We start from the raw sequence: 25863 nt of genomic DNA on the forward strand, positions 1-25863 counted from the left end.
CTCTACTCGTATTTTTCCCACTAACTGAATCCTCTTTATTCCAAGGATTAAGTTCAGTGTCTTTAAATGGAAAAATATGGAGATTTTATGAATTGCCAAATGAAAATGAAAGGTTCAGAATCACTAAAATTGATGGTATTCTGATTTTAGAAGTTAGAAAAAAATTGCAGTTAAAAATATGACATTCAACTTATTCATTGGTGAAAATATAAGCTATAGAATAAAATGTAAAGCCACATATATATTTACCAAAAATCTGCATAAACATTGTACAGAGTTTATATAATAAAAAGCATTAAAGTAGCTTGATATTTAAAAATATGTAGCCAATTCTACTTTAAATTGCATTTTTATTACTATCTACTTAGCCCTAATTCACGGGGTGGGAAATATTAATGTTTTGTGCATACCAGATTGATTGCTGTAAAGAAAACAGTAAATGTGAGGAAGTAGGTATTAAACAAAGTAAAAGGCAGTTGATGCCTGAAAATGGGAAGTTCTTCAAAGTGGAGCTCACACTGAAAAGAAAAAAATAAAAGAGAATCTTATAGGTCAAAATAAAATTTTGAAAATATCAAACAAAAAAATTATAAACTAACCTATTTTTTTTTCATTCATCCATACAATGACTGAACATTTTACAGCAGTATTTCATGGTGTGATAAAGAACCTAATGATAGTTATTTTTAAGAAACACTATCAGTATGGAACTTTGAAGGCCTAAACTCAGGACAAAATATATGAGATGTTGACAGCCTATGGCAGATTTTTAATTGATATTGTAATCAGTGAAATTGTTAGTATTGCATATATTTTTGAGGGGAAAAAGATAAAAGGAAATTATTTTTGAGTTTGAAGTTTAGTGTGCACTTTAGCCTACAGCTAGTATTCATAGAAGATTTCCACAGTCTCAGTTGTGTTTAATATGAAAAATTTAAAGCATAATACATAAGGTTAATACAGAATTCAATGAGCAACATCAATTTTATATTTTTATAACATCCCATTTGGCTGTCCCAATTCATGATGATGTGTGTGTGTATTCTAATACTATATTTATGTATGTATATAAATATATATGTGCATATATACATACACATATATACATACATTTCTAATATGTTCCTTCTATTTCCTTCTCAATTTCTACTTGAACTAATCAAAATATACAGACTTTAAAGATCATAATTTAAGGAATTCGTGATAATTTTTAAACAATTGTGTGTACATAGGATGATTTTAAAGTTCATGTGTACCAGTCAGTTAATTCATTGCTTTGTAGGTTCCTATTTGATGCTCAAAATTAATAGGTAAAAACGGGATATGCAAAGGATTATTGGACAGGACAATCCTTTGAATGCTTACTATTCTGAAATACTTGAAGAATCAGAAAACCATAAATATATAAGCAACTATTGAACTGTGCATAAAGTCTGAGTGAGTTAAGAGAAGGAAGGTGATTTTATCTTTTAAACCATGTTTAAAGTAAATACATGTTTAAATATTCCTGCTTGATAATCATAATTGATAAGTGAGCAAACATTTGTTTTTGCAATGGGCAAATACCTTGCTATCAATTATACATGTGAGATCATCTTTGTTTTAGTTTTCCTTCTAGCATATTATTGTAAAACTAATAGTATACAGAATAACAGTTTCTTGCATACTACAGCATTTTTGTCTGATTTTTTTTCTTAGTAGCCATAGCCAAAAATTACATTTCAATGCCAAAAAAAGTCATGAAACTCAATGTTTCTATAAAAGGCGTAATCAAAGTATGATTGAAACCTTGGTTACCAGTAAAGCTGTTCATAGCCATGGTAACAGTAAGATTTAAAATAATAGCAATAGTGTATCTATCATGAAATTATGTTCATGTTATTCTTATTAGTCATTGCATTTATAAAATTATAATTATATTTCCAAATAAATTTCTTAGCAAATACTACTTTCTATTCAGTTTCATTTATAACAGCTGAAGACAAAGATGTTAGTATCTTAATAACTTTGGAATCAGTATCATTGTGTGTGTTTTTTCTCTTTTTCTTTTAACAGAGAACTGGGTTTAACTTTTTAAATTGTAAGTTAACAATTTATAAGTGTATAAATTTATGGGGTACAAAGTGATGTTATAATTATTAATATAAGGTGGAATACTTAAGCCAGTTAATATATCCATCACCTCAAATACTTAACATTTCTTATGGTGAGAACATTTGAAATTTAAATTTTGAAATGCACAATACTCTATTATTAACTATATTAACCAGGTTGTACAATAGACCTCAAAAAATAAAAAAATTCCACATTTCTGAGATTTTGTACCCTTTGACCATCATGTCATTCTCCCCACCTCCAGCCTCTGAAACACACTGTATATTTTAAACACAACATTTAAGGTAAGAGTTTAATTATTTGGGTTTTTATTGTACCCAGTGAAAACTAGATTTAAGTGACACAATTCAGGAGATTTCATTAATTTTGTATGTAATAGTTGAACTAACTAAACAAGTAAGTGGATATCCTTAGAAACCATGTGTAGAGTAGGAGTCTTTTGTGATGGCCAAATAAAGAGAGAACACAGAATTCCCTTAGTATAAAATTTAATAAAAGGTATGTATAACTTAACAAAATCAAAACAAACAAAATAGTTTTAACCTGTTTGCATACAATACCATGTCTCTAACATGAAGCACATAGGAGTAGATAAGCAATCATTGTGGAAAGCCTATGAAAATTCACATGCGCTCTGTTGGAATGATTACATGGTGTTGACAGAATTGTCAGCATTAATAAAACCAAAGAGTGAGATATAAAATGAAGAATTGTGATAACTAACACTACTAAAGCAAAAAGACAAGAGAAAGTAACAAATAGTGGAACAAACAAACATTTAAAAATGCATTCTGGAAGCAATGACAAATATTCCATTCTGGAAGCAATGACAAATATTCTGTTCTGGAAAACAACAACTACAAACAGAAGAAAATTCCCCACAAAAAGTGCCATGCATTTTAGGGTAGCGAATGAGCATGAAGACTTTATAAACCACATTGATGGAGTTTACTGCTGGATCCCTTGTGATCTTGTACAATAACTTAATGTTTCTGTGTTTAGTGTCCTCATATATAATATGAGGTAACATGAAATAATAATAATATTTTCCTCCAGAATTTTTATGTAATTAGTAGTGGTATCATAGGGAAAACAGTGCTTGACAAATAGTGCTTGTTTTTTAGCTAACCATATTTTGTCTTTAGACAAACTTAAAGAAAAAAATAACTTAAAAATATGTAAAGGAAGACAGAATTTAGAAATAAGGCCACAAAGACAAAAGAATATATCCACAAAAGAAAGCAGAATTCGTAGAGCTAAGACTATAAAATGAGAAAAAAAAAAAAAGAAACAGAAAGACCTTTGCAAGAATAAGTAATTAAATACAACAATAAACATGAAAATTATGACTGAAAACGGAGTTGGTGACAGAGGTGAAAGTTTCCAGAAAACGGTCCCATTGAATGCAGAGGGAAGTATCAGCAATTAAAGGACAAACTAGATGGACAGAGTTTTCAAAATGATCATGCTTGGGGTCTCTGAAATAAAGAGGTTAACACATTTGAGCAGAAAATAATCCTCAACTATTTACTAACATAGAAAATCACTGAAAAAAGGAAAAAAAGTGTGAATTAAATGGGTTTTACAATATTTTAGGAAATTTGATGCAAAATATTTAACAGGCCTTGCCTGTTAAGTTCTGAAGTTCAATAATAAACAATTATAAAAGCTTTAGGCATTAAACTCAAATGTCCTTCAGAAAAAATTACAAATTTTCTCAGACTTCTACAAAAGAACACTCCAATGCTATAAATTAACAAATTAACAGATAGGAAGTTCTGATGAACAGAAAGTGTGATCTGAGAGTTTATAAACATCTAGTCATTCAAATAGAGATAAACTATTAAACAGGCAGAAACTCAGGCAAGGTGACTCTCGTGGACCCATGAGCACTTATGAGAAAAACCAAAAACAAATGAAATTTTGTCAACCACGATATGAATGAATAAGTTTTTGCTTAAAAAAAGGGAATGCGGCTTGGCATGGTGGCTCATGCTTATAATCCCAATACTTTTGGAGGCCAAGGCAGGAGGATCACTTGATGCCAGGGATTCAAGACCAGCCTCGTCAAGGTAACAAGACCTTGTCTCCACAAAAGACAAAAATAGCTGGGCATTGTGGCGTGGACCTGTAGTCTTTGCTCCTGGGGCGGCTGAGGCAGGAGGATCACTTGAGCCAGGAGTTTGAGGCTAAAGTGAGCCGTGATCGCACCACTGCACTTCAGCCTGGGTGACAGAGTGAGACTCTGTCTCAAAACAAAAACAAAGTCTTTACTCAAGTGTCATCTCTCAATTAGGCCATTCCTGATCATCATATATAAAACGGAAACTTTCCTACCTCACCATCCTTATCTCTGTTTTATTTTTATCCATAGCATCATATAAATACACACACACACAGACACACACACATACTGAAAAAGTTTAGATGACAACCAAAAAGTCTTTCCCATATAGATCAAACAAAAATAAAATAAAAAATTTTTAATTTGTATGGGCCATTATTAGAAGCAAAACTTACGGATATTGCTGTCTGTGTCAGAAAGAAATACAAATCCTTAACCATTTGTTCCACTAATCAAAAAAATAAAAATTAATTAAGCTCTAAAATAAAGAAATTAGAAAACCTATACAATGAAACAATTGAATGCCAAAGAAATAAATTTTAAAAATTATAGCTGCAGAAATTTTAAAATCAGGAAATAATATCTGTGGAATTAATAAATAAAGCCAAAACCTACTTAGTAAAACCACTGGTCTGGCTAATTAATTGGAAAACAGGAAGGAAGAAGAGGAGGAGGAAAAGGAGAAAGACAAAGATGAGGATGAGGAGGAAGAAATAAGGAGAAGAAAGAAAAGAGGAGGAGGAAAAGGAAGAGAAGGAAGGAGAGAAAAAGGAAAGAAAGGGAAGAAAAAGAACATGTAAGTGGGAGCACAAAGATATAAAAAAGAGAATTAAAGAAGATATAGGGAGATTGAGAGTAAAACAAAAGAACCCTAGAATACATGATATATTTATTTACAAGTATATTTGAGAGGTTAGATGAAGTAATATTTTTCTTGGAAAATATTAACTAATAGAATTCAACAACATATCAAAAATGCAGTTCCCTCCAGAAATGTGAGGTTGGTTTATTGATTGGGAGTGTACTAATATAAATGTATCTATTAAGACATCACAGGAGAAAACTACATGATCTTATAGATCTTAGAGATAAAAGCTGTTAACATTACTTAAGGTTCTGAAAGCTTTTTCCTCCACCTGCCCCTCCAGTTCTAACATACATTGCACTCTACGAAATATTTTGCTACTGTTTCTTTGAGATACTGGGAAGTGATAAATGTGTTGCATTTTCTTAGAAACACTTTTAAACTTAATATTACTTGACAATTATCTGGTATAATGAAAACTTTTCAGTTTATTAGATGAAAATAAAATTCAAAGAATATATTAGTATTATCTTTTATGTGTTAGTTTTTGTTTTATTTAATCCTAGGAGTTTTACCTAACAATTATTTTTAAAACCTTACTCAAAGAAGCACAACTAATGTTTGTATTCTCGTTTTGTTTATGTTTACTTTTCCCAAAAAAGACAAATGAAACTGTGTACAAGGAAACATGTTGGTTATTAGGTGTCATGCCATCTGGCACTGACATCTGCCACCACATTGACCCCAGGTTATTTTGGCTGCTTTGCCTGGCAAGGAGGGCACCTACATCTTGCTTCACAACTCCATGCTGGGTGTTCCATGTCTGCAGTTTCCGTGAAGATGTCAATCTTCCCACATACAGGAGTATGTTTTAAAATTAAGGTTATAGGAAAAAGAGGGTAGCTTTCTAGAACTTCTAAGTATGATATCGAGTCCATAAAATGTTTGTTGATTTTCACTTATTTCTAGAAAATTAAGTATAAATAGTAGTTTGGATTTTCACGTTCAACCACGAAAGACTTAAGAAGAGGTTATATAGTAATCTTGAATTTAAAATAGATGGATTCACATGTTTCATATGCTTTTGGTCATCTACATTTCTCCATTTTAATAGTAAAATTAAACATTATTCATAATTTAGCTTGTTTTGTATGTCTTCTCTGGGAGACTTACTTATAAAAATCACATCACAAGGTTTGCAAGGTTTGCATTTCCTTTTCCAGCCTATTATACACATTCTTTTAAGAAAGCCCTCTTTAAATGAGCCCTTTCAAGAATAAAAGCTTTTTAGATTTTTTTTTGTATGAAATATATTCAAAAGCTATACCTCATGCACTTAGCATTTTAAACCATGGTTCTAAAGGATTCTGCAGATTTAAAGCTTCTACTGTTTTTTATTGTTATTTTATTACTTATTTTCTTTTTCCTTTGAAGCATGTAAAGTTGCAGAAAGTGGAATATTTAATTTTGGCCATGAATTATTCATTTTGTTTAGAATTAACATTGGTTTAAATGCCTTAACATTTTTCTTTAGTTAGTGATTCTTAGATTTTCTAATGCAGCTCATAAGGCTACATTTCTTAGCTGGGTACAAAACTTGATGAATTAGCAGCTAAAAGCTATCACAGGAAACAAACCCAGACCTTGCCTATAAATAACTGTCTAGTTTTAATCTGATTTTATTGCATCATATAAGGTAAGCTGCATATAGGTTTATATGTTGTGTGTTTATATCTACTTTTGGGGGAGATAGTGGAAGCAAATGAATCTAATAAATCTCCTTAAAATATTTCTGCTTCAAGAAATTCAGTATCCTTCCAGAAAATAATTGCTATTTTGTCTTTTTTTAAAATCACAAATTGTAAAGTATAGAGATAATATATTCTTCATGAAGTGTTTCTTTTGATGCTATATTTTATAATTACACTAGCATCTATAATTGAATAATTGAATAAAATTTGTTTACAAATATATTGCTATGCCTTAAGATATGACATATTTTGCACATTTTACATAACTTGAAACTGTGAGATAACATCATTATTCAAAATATGAGTAGGAGTTTATACATAATGAAAATAAATAATAACCAACTCCCTTAAGACTAGTAATAAGTCAAAGAAAAAAAAAACAGTTATGCAAAAGGTTAACTTAAAAGCACCATATAAACACAAATACTGTTGTTTTTATAATCAACATCATAATTAGGAATAATTTGGAACTGCAAGAGGTCCTATTCATCATTTAGTTCAATTTGTTTTTATTGTGGACAAACAGACTTGGTTAATGGCACCATAAAACGAAAACAGTGTTAGGATCAGGGTCATATCACAGGTCAAATGATAATAAGAATTTCCTTGCTAATAATAGTTAGATGAGAGCCATGTGAAAACCTGTCCTTAGGAGACTGTCTGTGTCAATCCATTGTAAACAAATGAGGGTGGCCTCAAAAATGTGACTGCGAATGTAATTAATTTAGAACACTAATGAATAAACTGTGTACACTAACCTATATATATAAAAGAGAAAATATGAAAATAATTTACAAAGATCAATCTAAGAATGTGTTCAAATATTAACCTATACCTATGGGTCTCTGAAAGTTGATAACTTGTTCAACTACTGATCAAAAATCGTTTGGAACTCTGTGGATATGCTTGTACTTTTCAATTGCTGTATACCTCCATAGAGTACAAAAGACTGGGGGACCTAGTTTCTGCTATCAGGGAGCTCCAATTCCTCCTGGCAAAAACGATGCTGACCTCTAAAATAAAAACATAACATTCTGTGGCTTATGTGGCCACATAACTCTGTGGTCTAATCTAGATAATTTGTACAATAAAAGTTTAAAAATGATAACTCACTTTGAATGGACCAGTAAGAGAAAGTTTAAAATTTGAGTAGCAATGAAATAGTGGGTAATGGGAGAAGAAAGCAATATTGTGAGAAGGATAATGTAAGTGAAGGACAGAAGGGGAAATATCTGAGTGATACTGTAGCATGGTGTGAGATGTTTAGTAGATCATTTTTAAAAGCTAGATTGGGGGCTGGGCGCTCATACCTGTAATCCCAGCATTTTGGGAGGCCGAGGCAGGTGGATCACTTCAGGTTAGGGGTTTGAGACCACGCTGGCCAACATGGTGAAACCCCATCTCTACTAAAAATCCAAAATTTAGCTGGGCCTGGTAGCAGGCGCCTGTAATCCCAGCTACTCAGGAGGCTGAGGCAGGAGAATTGCTTGAACCTGGGAGACGGAGTTTGCATTGAGCCGAGATTGTGCCACTGTGCTCCAGCCTGGACAACAGAGTGAGACCCCATCTGAAAAAATGTAAAAAGAAGCTAGATTAGGGTTATACTTTTGCGGTTTTGAAATGCCATGTAAATAGCCTGGGAATCAATCTCTCATTTTATTACAAGTGATTATGATTTTTTTCAGAAGAGAAATGAGATGATAAATCTGATCCTTAAAGATATTTATCTTTAGTATGTGGAGCACACTAAAGAAATGAAAGAATAAAAGAGATGCAAACTGTTGCATTAGCCACGGTATGAGATGTTAAGGACCTCAACTTTATTACGTCACACTACTACTCAAGCATCCAACCATCCGTCTGTCCATTCAACACATATCTGTTGAGAGTTGACCGATTTTTAGGTAGTATGCTGGAGCAAAACAGGACTCAAACAGATATCTTGTCCTCAATTTACCTTCAGTTTACAGATGAATAGGGAGTGTATGTGTGTGTGCTTGTATGTTTATGGATGGTATGTAGTGAAGTGACAAGAGACATATAAAGTGAAAATTATCATATATATTCCTCTAAGTGATATGATAGGGTTATATTTGGGCATAAATACCCATAACCACCATGATGATGAGGAATTTCTAGAAATAATGCTTTATGGACTAAAAAGTCACCCTGGTTGACAGAAATATTGGAAGCAGTGGGATTGGTATGTGCAAAATATAGCACTGGAGAGTATTGAAGACTTGCCAAACTTAATATGGTGCAATATGGTTGGAATAAAGTTCACAGTGAAATAATAAGTCATGAAACTGAAAACAGTTTTACTCCTTGAAAGTACAGTTAAACAATACTCTTCTGTCAGAAACGTCACTCCATTATTTTTCATTTTAATTAGGTCATTTATTTAGTGATCAATGGCTTTAAGAAATGTAGTTAGGTCTATATTTAAGAAGTATGAAAAAAATCATACAATGGATGCATACTTTATTGGGAACATTCTAGTTCTTTGATGGGAGACAATTCTCCATGGGTCTCCAGCATTTTTTCATGTATTGTGAGTAAATTTGCTGTTTTTGTTATGGACTGTCTTTTCAAGGATATTTTTACAAGGAAAGCTGTAGAAGATATAGTGCCTCCCCTTGGAAAAAAGGACAAGTATGTTTACTACCCATGGTAAAATACTGGAGATGCAAACTGTTGCATTAGCCATGGTATGAGATGTTAAGGACCTCAACTTAATAAAGTCACACTACTACTCAAGCATCCAACCACCCATCTGTCCATTCAACACATATCTGTTGAGAGTTGACTGAGTTTATAACTCATGGTTCTTCTGTAATGCAAACCACAGTGTGTACAGATGTCCCCCTTTGCATTCCCCTAGAGAAACTAGGGCACTGAATTGGCAAAGAAAATGCCGATACTCTAGATACTGCTATAGTTGTGACTAATAAAGTCCTTTTCCTTCCGACCCAGGAGTCTTGTGGCTTTTGCCAACATCCACGAAACTGTAGCAGGTTAACTTATTAGCTTGCAAGTAAGGTAAAATCTTAGACCCTTCATAGTTCCTGACAGTTTTGGCTATGAGGATGTGAAAATTAAAAATGTTTTATTTCTAGAATAGGATCAATGAGACGCTTGTGGGTCAATTAACAGAATTTGAAGAAAGTGTATAAGAACTGGCAGCAAACATATTGACCACATTAATGGTCAACCAAGCAATAAATTATCCTTTACTTCATTGCTCTTTAATAAGGAGAAATTGGAAAGTTATTAGCAGATAGAATACTGGAAAGTGTGCATAAAGAGATCTGCTTAAACAGTGCTGGACTTGTTGCAAATTTGCTTCCTTTTTTGGGAGGGGGAATTTCCTTGACAATCAATTCAACTGATGGGATTTGGGCAAGGTTTGCAGAGGAGCAAGGAATCTAAAATAATCTTGTGAGTGAGGCCCTTTGGGAAAATTCTATGTATTGTTTTGGTTGCTGTCATTTTGAATATATATTAGAAATTTGATGTGTTACATGCTCGTACTTCCCTGTCCCATACATGTCAGGGAAAAACTACTGATGAGGAATTACACAAAGCATTGCCCCCACCCACACCCACCCATGGCACATTGACCATTGAACCATTGACCTCCTCTCAGGGCACTTAGTTGTACCTCACTGCTGATGGTATTTTTTCAGATTACAATGCTATTCCAGTTCAGTCAGCTGACTTTGCCCATACATTTATGGACCTTGCAACTAACCATTGTCATGTATTTTAATTTTCAGACTTTTTCAGTCTGATATTAGTGCTTCTTTTATTACAAAAAAAAAAAACCCAAAAAACAGTAATTAACAGGCTGATAGTTAAAATATATCCAGTGGAACTTCCACACTCCCTACCATCCATGAGTATCTGTTGCTTTTGAGCTTTGGAATGGGCTCCTAAATAATCAACTCAAAAAGAGTTCTCACTCTACTCCCTTCACTTCTTCCTGGTCCATAAACCTAGAAAGAAGATTGGCCATGAAGTGCAGCTATTATCAGAAAAGGATCTTAGTTTGGCAGCCTCACTTTGGCCTGGTTGATCTACCCTCTGAGTATTATCTCCGCCAAAATTGGGACTAAAAACTTAATTCTAGTTTATCCAACTGGATTCTTTTGTTAGACTGACATGCTTCTAGATTGATTACGTTGCTCACTAAGTCCTCCTGGAATAGTCCACGTGAACCAAAATGGGTGGTACATTGGGTCTGTGTTGGATTTAATAAAATGCCTTTGCCCTTTCTCACCTGTTCCTTCCAGATGACAGAGCTAGGCATGAGTTGGGGATACTGGAAAAAAAGCAAAATATAGCTACTAGAATGTGACATTTGAGTTTTGTGTTAGTAGAAGGGGAGTAACTGCAGAACCTAGAGAGAGCATAACTTAGACCCTGACGGGTACGGAGGAGGAAGGGCCATCCGTGATCCTTCTCTTCAGAACCACACCTAGATCCTTCCTCGTGGAGCAAGACCCTGCTGTGGCTCTCTTAAACTACTGAAATATCCTTAAATTTAACTGAATGCGGGGTCCTCTGTGCCCCACCAGATAACTCTAACCATGATTTGATAATCATTTCCCTTAATTGTACTGAGAAATCTGTTGGATGCAGCTGGAATTGCCCCAGATTTTCCACCTCCCATGCAAAACATTGCCAAACCTCTGGATGTCTTCCACATGCTGATTTCAGTAGCTGTCTTCAGTCATTTTGTAGAGCAGACAAATACCATTTGCCGGGTGGCATGGACATGAAGACAAGTTGGACTGATTTCCCTCAGGCAGTCCCTCCAAAAACTAGGACTAGATTCAAGTATTCAAATTTAACTGGAGACTATAAGACTTCCTGGCCAGCTGGGAGACCATGTTGGAGGCACTGCCAGCTTGTGTCCTCCACACGGGGAGGAACAGCAGTTGTAAAAACACTTGTTCTAGGGGCACTATGCGTGGCCTTGGGACTGTACATTTTCTGTAGATGTCAGGAATTAACTTGCCTCTCTTCTGAAAACACAGTCATATGCATTATAGGGTGATCACAATTGATCTTCAAGTGTTTAAGGAAAACGTCACCAGTAGATTATATAATCTTCAGATGACGGCACAGGTCTCTTCAAAATTAGGCTGCCTGTGGTTACTCAGGGGATCTTCTTGGAAGAGTGTTTCTTTATTATTGCACGCCCTATGTGCAATTAGCTCTAAAATGGGATTCACTAATCTGAAAAGGTAGTACAACATTTCTCTTTGTCTTCAGCTGAAGTAATCAGTGACATAGCTTTGACTCTTGGAGGCATTCAGTCTCAGCCTCAATTAACCGGACATGGTAGATATAGAAGATAGATTTGCCCTAGACTTTCTCCTTACTTCCAAGGCTGAGCCTGTGTGATTTCTAATACTTCTTTCTGTACACCTGGATTAATGACTCGGATCAAGTGGAAAGGTCAATAAAGAAAGCCATTTGGCTTTTTAAGGTGGTCCCTGATGGGTTGTAGGATTTGTCCCGTTGTCTGTGTCTGGAACCCTGGGGGACGTGGTTGAGATTAGTTCTGCAAGTCAGTCTCTTATTGCTGCTCACAGTTCTGTGTAGCTTTAATTGTATGGTCCCAGCCTCTGTCAGTCAGATTAATCAGAGTGGCTGACAGGTGATGCAGTCATGGGAATATTCTCCAAAAGTTAAGACACTATAGAAGAGAGTTTGATATTACAGACACAATTCTCCATGGATCTCTCATACTTCACTTCTTGCAAGCAGAGGCACTCACATAATATTTTTAAGGATATTTGTGCAGTGAACAGACTTTGAAGGTAGAGATAATGTCTCCCTCCAGAATGAACAGCAGGTATGGTTACTGCCAGTCATCAAAGGTTTGCATTTCACCTGCACCACACATACAGTGCTTGTCTCCTGTAACACAACCCAGAGCATGTGCAAATATCATCTAGTTCTTTGTGTTTACCTGTGAAAATGGAACTTAGGGAACAGGCACCTAAAAATGCTGTCACTCTGGTTATTGCTATTGATCTAGAAAAGTTATTTGTGTCTGAACCAGGATTTTTGTGTTTTCTTCTAGCCTACACAAAATCATGGTAGACTAATAGCTTACAGATGGGATATAATTTCAGACACTTCACACACGTTCTTCACAGACACATTATGTTTGAAGTTATAAAATAATATTAATGTGTTGTTAAAGCTAATTTTCAGAGAGGGGATTCTATTCCACCAACATTTATGACTAGGTAATAAAGTCTCATTTTTACTGAAATTTGGCTTCATAAAATGCCTTCTATTTAAAATCTGAACACGTATCAAACAATCATCAACACTGTATAACACCAGTATAATTAGGTAGAAGTACTGGATAAATTGTGTGTAATATGTGCAGCAGAATCTTAAATCATTCCAGTGGAAAATAGATTATGCCAGCAATATGTAAATACAAAGAACAGTGGTCTCCAAGGAAAATGTAAGTAGCACATCAAAATCTATTAATTTGTTGAAGAAATAGTATCTAAGAGATTGAATTAAACAAAATAACCAAAATATACATGGCTTATTTTTGGAGTCGTAAATATTACTAAAATTGTATTAATTAGCAATCTCGTAAATATTATGTTTTACTAAGGTATAGGAAACCCAACGTAACTCAATGTAATATTTCATAATAGATATGATTATAACTGAGATGAGCATTTTTATAGAGATTAACAAAACATAATTGGAAATAAATGATAATTAGAGAAATTAACTGTGGGTGGAAAATTTTCACAGAAAATAATTGTCATTCATTTAAAAAATGTGTTTTTATTATGAAGCTTGGGTAAATTATAGAAATAGTTTCATTGTCTTTTGTTGTTGCCATTTTAAAATTTCATCTCTAATTCTCCTAGTCATTTAGTTTTTATTTCTTCCCTGTCTACAAATTCATTCATTCATTCATTGCCTTATTCATTTGGCAAGTATTTATGGAACATGTACTATTTATTGAACAATGCTTTTCAGCTCTTTATGGCATTGTTTAGAATTTAATAATTTCAAGATAATTCTAAGTCTGCTGGCACTGAACTGACCTCTGCCTTCAGTAAACTCAGTGCTTGTAAATGAAACAGCTATTTTTAGCTCTGATAGAACTAAAATCTATACCTGTCTTGGAAACTACAATAATTAATAACCTGTGTTTGTAAAATACTTTATAGTTTTCTCTCAGAATTTTATCTAACAACAAATGTGAGCTAGAAAAGCAGAACTGATTGTTTCTATTGCACAGAGAAAGAGCTTAAGTCTTAAGAGGGTAAGTGACCCAAGGCTAGGTTGCAGAGTTAAAATTAGAATTTCATAATAAATTGTGTGTCCTTTCACTATGCTGTACTTATATTGGCAGATGATAGAGTGGGTTTGGAGATTTCTAATTGCATTGTGAAGTTAATCCTTAGATCCTTAGTGGCTTTTGGAAATTACAATTTAAGACTGGATCTGACTGAAGCAGCATTGAGGACATAAGCTTATTAAACTGGCAACTCTGTGATATGTCAAATATGCCTAAGACAATGTATTTGAAGTTGAGAATTGCATAAGTAAATCAAGAAATAGTTTAGTGTTATAAATTGGCACCTGGTTTCTTACATAGTTGTTTAGGTTCTTATTTTTAGCAAAATAGTACATTATAAATGTGCAGATACCTTAGATTGTTTTACAATTGAGACATGAATTATTCTCCCATATGAGTTTATGCTGTTAATGTCTCTCTACAGAGAATAGTACTTTATCCCCTAATTTAAATATATAGTAACTCAGTTCTTGCCACATGTCCCATTGTTCATGGACATGAACAGGAACACACATCTACCTAGTCTCTTTGAGAAAAATAATTATCAGGAAATAACAGAACTTAAAGACAAGATTAGAATAGGGAGCATATCAGGTAAGAGTGAAAACAGAGTGAAAATTTATTAGAATAGACTGAGCTATATAATGCCTAGAAGTAAATCATGAAAAATTTCAGTAGTTTAACTGCAACACAGATTTATTTCTTGCTCACACAAAATTTCAGTTGGGTTCAGCAGCTCTTCAGGACTGCTCTCTTTTATATTGTGACTCAGAGAGCCAAACTTTCCCCATTTTGTACTCCCATCATTTTAATGCGTGGATTTCCTGAGTTATCTGGACAGGGGAAGATAGTATTAAAGGTTTATATGGGATGTTTTTAAGGTCAAAACCTGGCCACATGGCTCTAACATAACTCCAAAGGAGTCTGTAATATGGAAGTTAATGTCCATCTATAGGACATAGTTGAGGCTCTGAGGTTAAGCAACAAAAATAAATTTTTCCTCATGTCAGATAACCATGTGAGGCACACTTTCAGACACTTGTCAAGGAGCTTGGGGATCAGTGATTGCAATGCTTTCCTACGTGATTAATGGTGATATAGAAGATAGAATATTTTGATTATAGGAGAAGGAAAAAATGGTATATCATAGAGGAGCCATTAGCCCAGCAGAGTGAGGCAGGATTGGTGATGACAGAGTTAAGATGGTATGATGGAAATCTATGAAATAAAGAAATGGCAATTTAACTTCCACAGACACTGGGATATATATGATATAGTAGAAGAAATGGGATATTATATTAGTCTGTTCTCACATTGCTATAAAGAAATACCCGAGACTGGGTAATTTATAAGCAAAAGAGATTTAATTGACTCACAGTTCTGCAGGCTGTACAGGAAGCGTAGTGGATTCTGCTTCTGGGGAGGCCTCAGGAAGCTTCCAATCATGGCAGAAGGCAAAGGGGGAACCAGATGTCTCATATGGCTGGAGCAGGGGCAAGAGAAAGAGAAGGGGGAATTGCTACACTCTTTTAAACAACCAGATCTCAGGAGACTCACTCACTTTCACGAGGACGGTACCAAGATGGATAGTGCTAAGCTATTCATGAGGAAGCCCACCCTCATGATATAATTACCTCTTATCAGACCCTACCTCCAACATTCGGGAATACGATTCAACATGAGATTTGGGCAGGGACACAGATCAAAACCATATTAAAGATCTTCTCAGGATTATAATAAAAAAACTAGTAGTTGTGATAAGCATTGTGAATGTCTCAGAAAAGTGGTGAACAAAAATAAGTGATACTTCAGTGGACAGATGTATGATGTGGCTAAAGTGAGAAAGCAATAAAATGAATTCCTCTCTCTTTATAAAAATACATATAAATTAAATAAATCATCAGGTATTCATTTTGATAAATCCTAAAAGGTAATATTTTAGTTACTTAATTATTAAGTAATTAATGATTGTTAACTATGTTCAAAGCATTTGATATGATATTATCATTATTGGTGTCTTCATATACTTTTACCTTCATTTTTGATTGTTTGCTTATTCATTATATATGGAAAGATACAATATTTAGTCTCAACTGAAATTGCTTTTGTCACTCAGAATACATTTAAATAGTTTGACTTTGTAAATATACAAGTTATATATTCCCTTATTTTTCTTAGTAAATTTGCCTTCTTTGTATTTTCTGAAAAATATTTCAACTATTTTCAGGTTTCTGTTATCTGGATCTAGCCATGCAAAGAAAAGTTGTCATTTTCCATACCTTTAAAACTTTAAATTGACAATAATTCCCAATTTGTTTCAATTTCTAGGTGAGATTTAGAGTTTCATTTATGATGGAGTGACCTCCTTAGGGACAGATGTCTAATTAATAGTTAATTCATTTAAGAAGTTCAAGATACTGTGTTTCTTCTCCCTGCTCCCAAAGAGCTTATAGTCCAATCAGGGAAACAAACAGGAACTGACTGCAATTCAGGGCTATGTGCTAAATCAGAAGCAAGCAGGAAATGATGTGGGAGCACAAAGATAGGCACTAGCCTGGACCAGAGTTGGACAGTGATGGCACCCAGGAGTACTGGCCCAGCCAGCTACATTCAATGAATGTAGCAAGAACAGAGGAACTAACAATGCTAAAGCATGTGCCTCCTATGAGCAAGGATTGCTTAGTGAGGGCAGAGTGGCCATGACCTGAAAGTAAGCCTGGGAAACCAGTACTGATTGTGCCCCACTACCCACCCTTGTGATAATTAATATGCAGGATAATTAGGGCAGAAGGGAATGACCAGGCAGACCTTCATTTTAACATCCTGAATTACTTTGGATTATTCATTTTAGGATGTAAACACTTTTTAATTTCATAATTGTGCAAGATTTTTCTCAGATTTATGAAACAAATTTGAAAAGTCAGAATATTTTAGAACTAATGGTATATTTTATGGGAAAATGGTGAAAACAACAGCTTTGTAAAAGTGTAAAGCCTAATTACAAAAGGCTGAATATGTATTTATTTTATATTATATATGGGTGTATATATTTATAAAATGCAAACAAATTTGTTTGTAACTTTATCGAGAAGTTTTTGTTTTTAATATTTTCATTCCATAGAATACCATGATGTACACAGTATTAATCATGGTCACTTTATTTCACAAATGTAATGACCTTGTTGCTGTAAAGGAAAAGAAAGAAAGAGAGGGAAAATGCACTTAATAAATGCATTCCAGAGTAATGGTCATAGAAATAATCTTAGTCCATAATCATGAGAATGAAGGGTTGATAAGTTGCCAGAGGAAAAAATGATTTACAGTAATATGAATTTTAACACAACTATAATTACATTTACAAATTCAATTTGTTTAATTGATGTTTCTCCAAACTTACTATTTTTTAATACTCATCATTATTTATTTACCTTCAATCATCATTTTTTAAATTCCACTAATTTATATATTAATAAATTTGAATTGACTGGTTTGTATCTGTGGGTTTTTAGTACTGAATTAGATTTCCATTAATTATGGAGTACTTCATCTACCTAGAATTTTTTAGTCTAGTTAGATGCAGTAAAAACTAATGTGAATGGTTAGACAGGATGCAATATTTCAATTTTGTGTCTAATTTTGTTGAGTGATTTGGATAAAATAAAAACATGTGTGATGATCTAATCAGTGGGATAAATTCATTTGAAAATCTTTATATCAAATAGGTAAGTTAGCAAACATGCCAAACTAAAGAAATGAACCACTTCTATTTTATCTTGACTCTCATTTGCTGCAATTATTTTTTATCCTAATAATATTTTTTATTCTCTGCATCTTAGATGAAATTAATATTGACATATATTTATGAATATATTTATGTTTGACTATGTTTGTTTTATTATAGAGTATATGTCAATATTGTGTGTTTTAAACTAATCTTTCAAAGACTAGGAAATAGAACTGTGTACCTTAACCAATCAGTAGGTACTTAAGCACTAAAGAAATTCCTCTTGATAATAAAGTACTTCCAAACTACTCATGTGTGTATCTTAATATTGCTGAAATGTTTGTCCTTCTTTCTCTGGGATGATGTAGCAGTGATTTTATTTTAGTAATTGAAGTATAATTCTTTTCAAAAAATGGAATATAAAGTTAGTCTTTCCAATGAATGGGAAGTTCTAGTTTACAAGAAAAGCAAAAGTACTCTGTAATTGCCTATGGTATACTACTTCTGCCTGTGAGGTTGTATTTCTCTGTACCTTAATACAAAGTATATTAATAGAAAAATGATTCAGTAAGTGTAATTCTATTACTTCCTAACATGACACCAATATGATACTTTTAATGAATGAAATACAAAGTTATTTTAAAAACTACAGATTTGTCGTTAAGTAAAAAAGTTGTATTTTATGTATTAGAGTGTTCTTATTCAACAATTTATTGCTAAGTATTAAATTGCACACTTCAAGACCATGTGTTACTTGCACAGTACTTAGCAAATAGTAAGTCCAGAATAAATAGTTATTGATTGAATTAATTTATTAATATATTCAAGGCTGTTCTAGGTGTTGTGGGAGCTGCAAAGGGTGAGTAATACACCATAGCATCTTTTAAAATGAATGATACAAGTAAGAATAATATGAGATCACATGAGAAGAAATTAATGTTGACCGTAACCAATGAGAGAATCTTTATAAAAGTCATAGAATATTAGACCTTGATGTTAGGGTAAATAAAAGAGAAATTTGGCTAAATTTGCAACTGTGGAAAACAAAGAAAATGTCAAGTAAAATCTGGAAGGTTAGGCTTAAAAAAAATTTTGAAACAAAGTATCATTTGAATACAAAAGGAATTACAGATAGGCAAAATGAATTACAGATTATCGTGAATAATACCATCAACTTTACCCTCGCTTTACAGCAAAAAGAATCACAGCCCAATAGGTGAATTTACATCTTTGAGATTCCATAGAAAATAGTAAAAAATGAGAGCATACCTGTTTGGGAAGTCATAAGGAAAGAAATCAAAACTTCGCTTTCAAAACTATGCAAACTCATGTATATTCAAACATCTGGAAAAATGCTAGCAACCTTCAAAAGAAATGACTCTTAGTATTTGAGAAGTTTACCTGCAATATTACCAAAGGCCACACACACACACGAAGAGAAGCTTAGTGGAGAAAGTTTTATTCTTCAGGCCAAAAAATATATGTATTTAAATCTTGGTTCAGCCACTTTCTTGTGTTATGGCCTTAAGCAATCTATATAATTTTTCTTCCTTTTTTTTTCTTTTTAAATACATGATTTTGTTTTGTTGCCCAGGCTTGAGGACAGTGGCATGATAATAGGTCTTTGTAACTGCAAAGTTCTGGACTCAATCGATGTTGCTGTTGAAACCTCTTGAGTAGCTGGGACTACAGGCCTGTGCCATGCCACCATGCCTGGCTTTTATATATATATATATATTTTTTTTTTGTAGAGACAGGGTCTTGCGATGTTGCCCAGGCTGCACCCAATCTCCTGGGCTCAAACAATCCCTCCCACCTTGACCTCCTCAAACTCCAGGATTAAGTGTGAACTACTAGGCCTAGCCAAGCTGTTTAATTTTTCGAACCCTCATTTTTTATTCTTAAAACAATGTATGCCTTTCTGGCTGTTAGGATCCATTTAGAAATTTTTTTCTTGCAATGCATTCTTAGCAGAACGGGCTAGGTGATTTTCCTAACGTGAGTATCTGAATATCTTACATTCTGGTGGTTTCTAAACTTCTTAGCGGCCTGAAAGGTATTACAAGACCTAGGCCCTGTATTACTCTCTAACTTCCTCTTGGAGCCTCTCCTGTCTGTTCCAGTCATCCAAGCCTTCTCTGTGACCCACTAATGGACCAGGCTTATACACACTTTACATTTTAATTTTTATTTCAATAGATTTAGGGATGCAGGTGGTTTTTGGTTACATGGATTAATTGTATAGTGTAGAAGTCTGAACTTTTTGTGTACCTATCACCTGAATAGTGTACATTGTACCCAATAGATAATTCTTCAAATCTCACTCCTCCTTGCACCATTCCTCCTTCTGAGTCTCCAGTGTCTATTATACCACTCTGTATGGCCCTACATATCCATAGCTTAGCTCCAGCTTATAAGTGAGAATATGCTATGTTTGGTTTTCTGGTCCTGAGTTACTTCACTTAAGATAGTGGCCTTCATTTCCATCCATGTTGTTGCAAAAGACATTATTTCATTCTTTTTTATGCATGAGTAGTATTCCATGGTATATATGCCACATTTTCTTTATCTACTCATCCGTTAATGGACACTTAGATTCATTCTGTATCTTTGCAATTTTGAATTGTGCTGTGAAAAAAATATAAGTGCAAGTGTCTTTTTTACATAATGACTTATTTTTCTTTGTGTAGATACCCAGTAGTGGGATTGCTGGATGGGATGGTAGATCTACTTTTAGATCTTTGAGAAGTCTTCATACTGTTTTTCATACAGGTTGTACTAATTTACATTCCCACCAATAGTATATAAGTGTCCCTTTTTTTGTTTTTAACCATGTCTGTGTCAACATCTAATTTTTTTGGCTTTTTAGTGATGACCGTTCTGACTGGGGCAAGATACTATCTCAGTGTAGTTTTCTTTTGCGGGGATGGAGTCTTGCTCTGTCGCCCAGGCTGGAGTGCAGTGGTGCGATCTCGGCTCACTGCAAGCTCCGCCTCCCGAGTTCATACCATTCTCCTGCCTCAGACTCATGAGTAGCTGGGACTACAGGTACCCACCACCACTCCTGGCTAATTTTTTGTATTTTTTTTAGTAGAGATGGGGTTTCACTGTGTTAGCAAGGATGGTCTCGATCTCCTGATCCCATGATCTCAGTGTAGTTTTAATTTGCATTTCCCTGATGGTTAGTGATGTTGAGCATTTTTTCATATACTTCTTGGCCATTTGTATATGAAAAATGTCTATTCATGTTGTTTGCCCACTTTTTAATTGGATTTTTTTTTCTTGCTGATTTGTTTGAGTTCCTTGTAAATTCTCTATATTAGTCCTTTTTCAGATGTGTCATTTGGAAATATTTTTTCCCAGATACCTAAGAATATATTTAACAAGGGAGGTGAAAGATCTCTACAAGAAGAACTTCACAACACTGATGAAACAAATTGTAGATAACACAAACAAGTGGAAAAACATCTCATTCTCATGGATTAGAAGAATCATTATTGGGAAAATGAACATACTACCCAAAGCAATCTACAGATTAAATGTGATTTCTATCAAAATACCACCATCATTTTTTTCACAGAATTAGAAAAAACAATCCTAAAATTCATATGGAACCAAAAAGAGCCTGAATAGCCAAAGCAATTGTAAGCAAAAAGAACAAATCTGGAGGCATCACATTACCTTCCTTCAATTTACAAGGCTATAGTAGCCCAAACAATATGGTACTGGTGTAAAGTAGATTGGTACACAAATTGAAAAATAGAGAATCCAGAAATAACCCATATTATACAAAATTAAAAGGTGGGCTTTAACTTAAAAAAAAAAAAAAGACATAAGAGCACATAACAAGTAGAGTTCAATTGTAAAAGCAAAGTCCAACATTATGGCCGGTATCATGGGTTTGAAGTTTCTCTGAATATACAGAAAATTCAGAAATATATACAGAATATATTTCAGAATATAGAGAATATACAGAAATATATACAGAATATACAGAAAATCACAAAAAATCATTTTGTGATTTTCTTTTAAAATCTCATTTGCTGGTGTTATTTAACACTTTTCTTGTTCCTGCTATGTTAACATTATTAAAACCTTCACACCTGTAATCCCAGCACTTTGGGAGGCCAAAGTGGGCAGATCATGAGGTCAGAAGTTCAAGACCAGCCTGGCCAACATGGTGAAACCCTATCTCTACTAAAAATACAAAAAAAAAAAAAAAAAAAAAAAAAATTAGCCGGGCGTGGTTGTGCACACCTGTAATCCCAGGTACTCTGGAGGCTGAAGCAGGAGAATTGCTTAAACCAGGGGACAGAGGTTGCAGTGAGCCAGATCGCACCCCTGCACTCCAGCCTGTGCGACAGAGCAAGACTCCATCTCAAAAAACAAAAACAAACAAACAAAAACTCATGGACTTTCATTATTATTTCTTTATTATGTAGGGCTATCTAGTGTTCTTATCTACCAAGAGATGAGAAACTATTTTTGCTTAGTTATCACTCTACTTCTACATTCTGCTAATTTATAAAATGTCTGAAATGCATAATTGCACCCTCTTATATTTGGAGTATCATCATTAGTGTTGATTAATTGCTGGATTTCTTTTTTTTACCTGATTCCTACATATGACCATTGGTGCTAAACAGTTTTTTCTATTCCTTGTTCAGAACTACTTTTGGTACTACTCGTTTACTTACAGATCCTTGGCTCTACAGAGAGAAAGAAATACATGACTACAGTTTATAAACATACATATAATAAGAAAAACAAAATACCCATATATAAACTATAAAACCAATATAAATTAACAATTTTCTACTCAATTTGTATTTTTTATTAGCAGTACCTTTTTATATCCTTAATTTTTTCTTTTCTAGGATAAAAGCTAACCTTCAACAGTCTCAAATTATTCCTTTTAGCCATACTGAGTACTTTTTCTTCATGCATGTATTGCCAGAGATTACCTAGGGAGAAGCCATCTAAGTAGCCTTCCTTATCTAGCCTTTGAAAACAGCCACTAAGTTTTTTCTTAGGTGAATTTTGTTTTCTCGGCAACAAAAGGATTGTCCCAGAAACATCCTGTTTTATGTCTTTCTTCTTTTCTTTCTTTCTTTCTTTTCCCTTTCTCTGATAAGTAAAGGACTTTGATTTTTATTAACATTATTTATTAATAGATATTAGGCAGCAAGTATCCAGCCGCTAGGATTGACCAGTATCAGTGCTAGCTGCTGGCAAAAGGACTGTTGCTGCTATTGGTATCTTTTAGGGAGAGATCTGGAAAAGACGTTTTTAGGTTTATGCATTCACCATTGATTATTTTCTGTAACATATCATGTTGCTGCATCTACACTTCTTTTATTATGAGGTTTCACCAGCTTCAAAGATTCTTCTCTACAGTAACAAGAAAGTTGCCTTGTAAGCACAATATCAAAGGAAGGCAATTTAAAATAAGTAAAGTTAGGAAGCAATTCATCTAGACCAGTGGCAAATGAAACCCTGCTAGTCCAAGTGTCAAGTGTTACTTGCAAAAGGAGAATAAAATGAGAACAATGTAGTGAATTTTCCAAATTTAGTTCATTCACTTTATTGATGTTGCCGTCTTATATGAAATGTTAGAATAGCAGTGGCAGAGATTTTAATATTTCCTTGTTAAAAAATTAAATATTTTAAATTTTTTTTTCAAGTTGTGGGTGAATGCATTAACTGTCAGAATTCAAAAAGGGATTGAACGACCACCTTGAAAACATCATGTATGCCTCTGGATCTCAGGAACTGCTGGAAACAGGAACAAGATGACCTACCTATGACATTTTTAAATTTTTCAAGTAGGCTTAGACTGGTCTTGACTACACAATGAAATCCATAGCCCCTGTGATGACAGTGTTTTGCATCTTGCAGTATGTATCACCAGACAGAGAATGTTTTTTTCATTTCTGGGATGGGACTTTGGTCACCAAGTTCGGTTAAGATGGCCATCTTGGACCATTCACCAAGGAGAAGGAGTTTGGCTCATGTAAGAATCTGGTAGCTCCCTTTATAGCTAGGTGGATTGGGTAGGGTGGTTTCAATTAAAAAGGAGGAATGCTGTGAAAACCTTGTTCTAGAAGTTTACAATGTCTAAGATGTCCTCACTTGGTATAATAAAAAATGGTAGTCATGTGCCAGACATTTATTTATTTCCTTTGTTCCGTCCTTCACTGCTTTCTAAGTCTTGTTGGTTGTATTGGTTTGCCAGGGCTGCCATAAAAAGTACTATAGACTGGGTGGCTTAAACAACAGAAATTTGTTTTCTCACAGTTCTGGAAGCTGGACGTCCAAGATCAAGGTGATGGCCAGTTTGGTTTCTCCGGAGGCCTCTCTCTTTGGCTTGCAAATGGCCTATCTTCCTTCCCTCTGTGAATTCATGTGTTTTGTCACATCTCTGTGTCTTCATCACTATCCTGTGTGCTGTCTGTGTCCTAATCTATTCTTATACGAATGCCAGTCCCACTGGAGTGCCCATCCATATGAGCTTGTTTAACTTTTATTCTCTCTTTCAGGGCTCTGTCTCCAAATAGAGTCATATTCTAAGGTGCTGGGGGTTAGGATTTTTTATAAATTTTGGAAGGATACAATTAAATCCAATGAATTCAAAATCCAAATGTAAAATTATTTACCCCAATTTGAAATTCGATAAATTACTATGATTTCACTATAAAATGTATTTAATATATTATTGACTACCAGATTAAGATTCTCTCATTTGGATAGTGTGTTTGATAAACACTCATATCAGTATCTTCACAAAAATCTCCCTTTTAAAAACTTTTCTTTTTCCGCAACTTCAATTATGTTTTGTTGTTGTTGTTGTTGTTATTTTAATTTTCTGTTTTGCATTTTTAGTATGACAGCTTTTCTTTTACTGCCTATATTTTCTCATTTTTTTTTTTTTTTTTTTTGAGACGGAGTCTCGCTGTGTCTCCCAGGCTGGAGTGCAGTGGCGTGATCTCGGCTCACTGCAAGCTCCGCCTCCCGGGTTCACGCCATTCTCCCGCCTCAGCCTCCCAAGTAGCTGAGACTACAGGCGCCCGCCACCACGCCCGGCTAGTTTTTTGTATTTTTAGTAGAGACGGGGTTTCACCATGTTAGCCAGGATAGTCTCGATCTCCTGACCTCGTGATCCACCCGCCTCGGCCTCCCAAAGTGCTGGGATTACAGGCTTGAGTCACCGCGCCCGGCCATTTTCTCATTTTTTAATGTATATAGATAAGTAACTTATTCTTACTGGACTATCGCTGACACTGTATGGAACAGAGCTTCCAATAAACAAGTGATTTTATTTATAGTTTAAATTATTCATTACCTTCGTTTAGAGAAAGAAGCACTTAGATTTGGGTATACTGATCACCTTTCAAACCATGGTATGTGCACTATTCATGGATCACACATGTTTTTACAGTTTAATAATGTTTAATTTGAATTGTTAAAGAGGAAGTGGTTTATTTAAAAGTCCCAGTGTCCTTACTTTTAATCCCAAGGACTAAAGTGTTCACTATCCATTTGAAAATATCATTAGCTTTCCATAATGATATTTTAGTTTATGATGATGTTTTAGTTTAGTTTAAACTACTTTAACTACAAATTATGCTAACATTTGCATTAGCTGAAAAGTGACCTGAGATGGCGTGGCATCATTTAGTATTTAGGCTGGTTTTTTGATGTTTTTGATGTTCTGGTTTTTTTTGTACATTTGTTATTTCCTTGTCAGTCTCTAAATAGAAGTTCTTACTTTTTTTAATATACTTATCATCATTTATATATATACAAATATGCAAATCAGGACTTTATTCCTTCCTCAGCAATTCCTCCCTCTGCACCTCAGCACATTATCATCTCTTCTCAAGACTTCTCAGTGTAGCCTTCGAATTTATTTTGCTGTTTGCCCTCTTGAAAATAAAATAGGAAACATAATCTCAGTTCTGATGTATTATAGTATAATGCAAGTCAATAATT

At 34.2% G+C, this 25863-nt stretch overlaps 1 protein-coding gene across 10 annotated transcripts in view; it reads left to right on the forward strand.

Annotated features, from left to right (window-relative positions):
- Nucleotides 1–25863, forward strand: part of CCSER1 (coiled-coil serine rich protein 1) — a 1446943-nt gene that overhangs the window by 234488 nt on the left and 1186592 nt on the right. The gene's annotated exons all lie outside the window — the stretch shown is intronic.

This window comes from Macaca mulatta, chromosome 5 (genome assembly GCF_049350105.2).
Source record: "Macaca mulatta isolate MMU2019108-1 chromosome 5, T2T-MMU8v2.0, whole genome shotgun sequence".
Taxonomy (NCBI): domain Eukaryota; kingdom Metazoa; phylum Chordata; class Mammalia; order Primates; family Cercopithecidae; genus Macaca; species Macaca mulatta.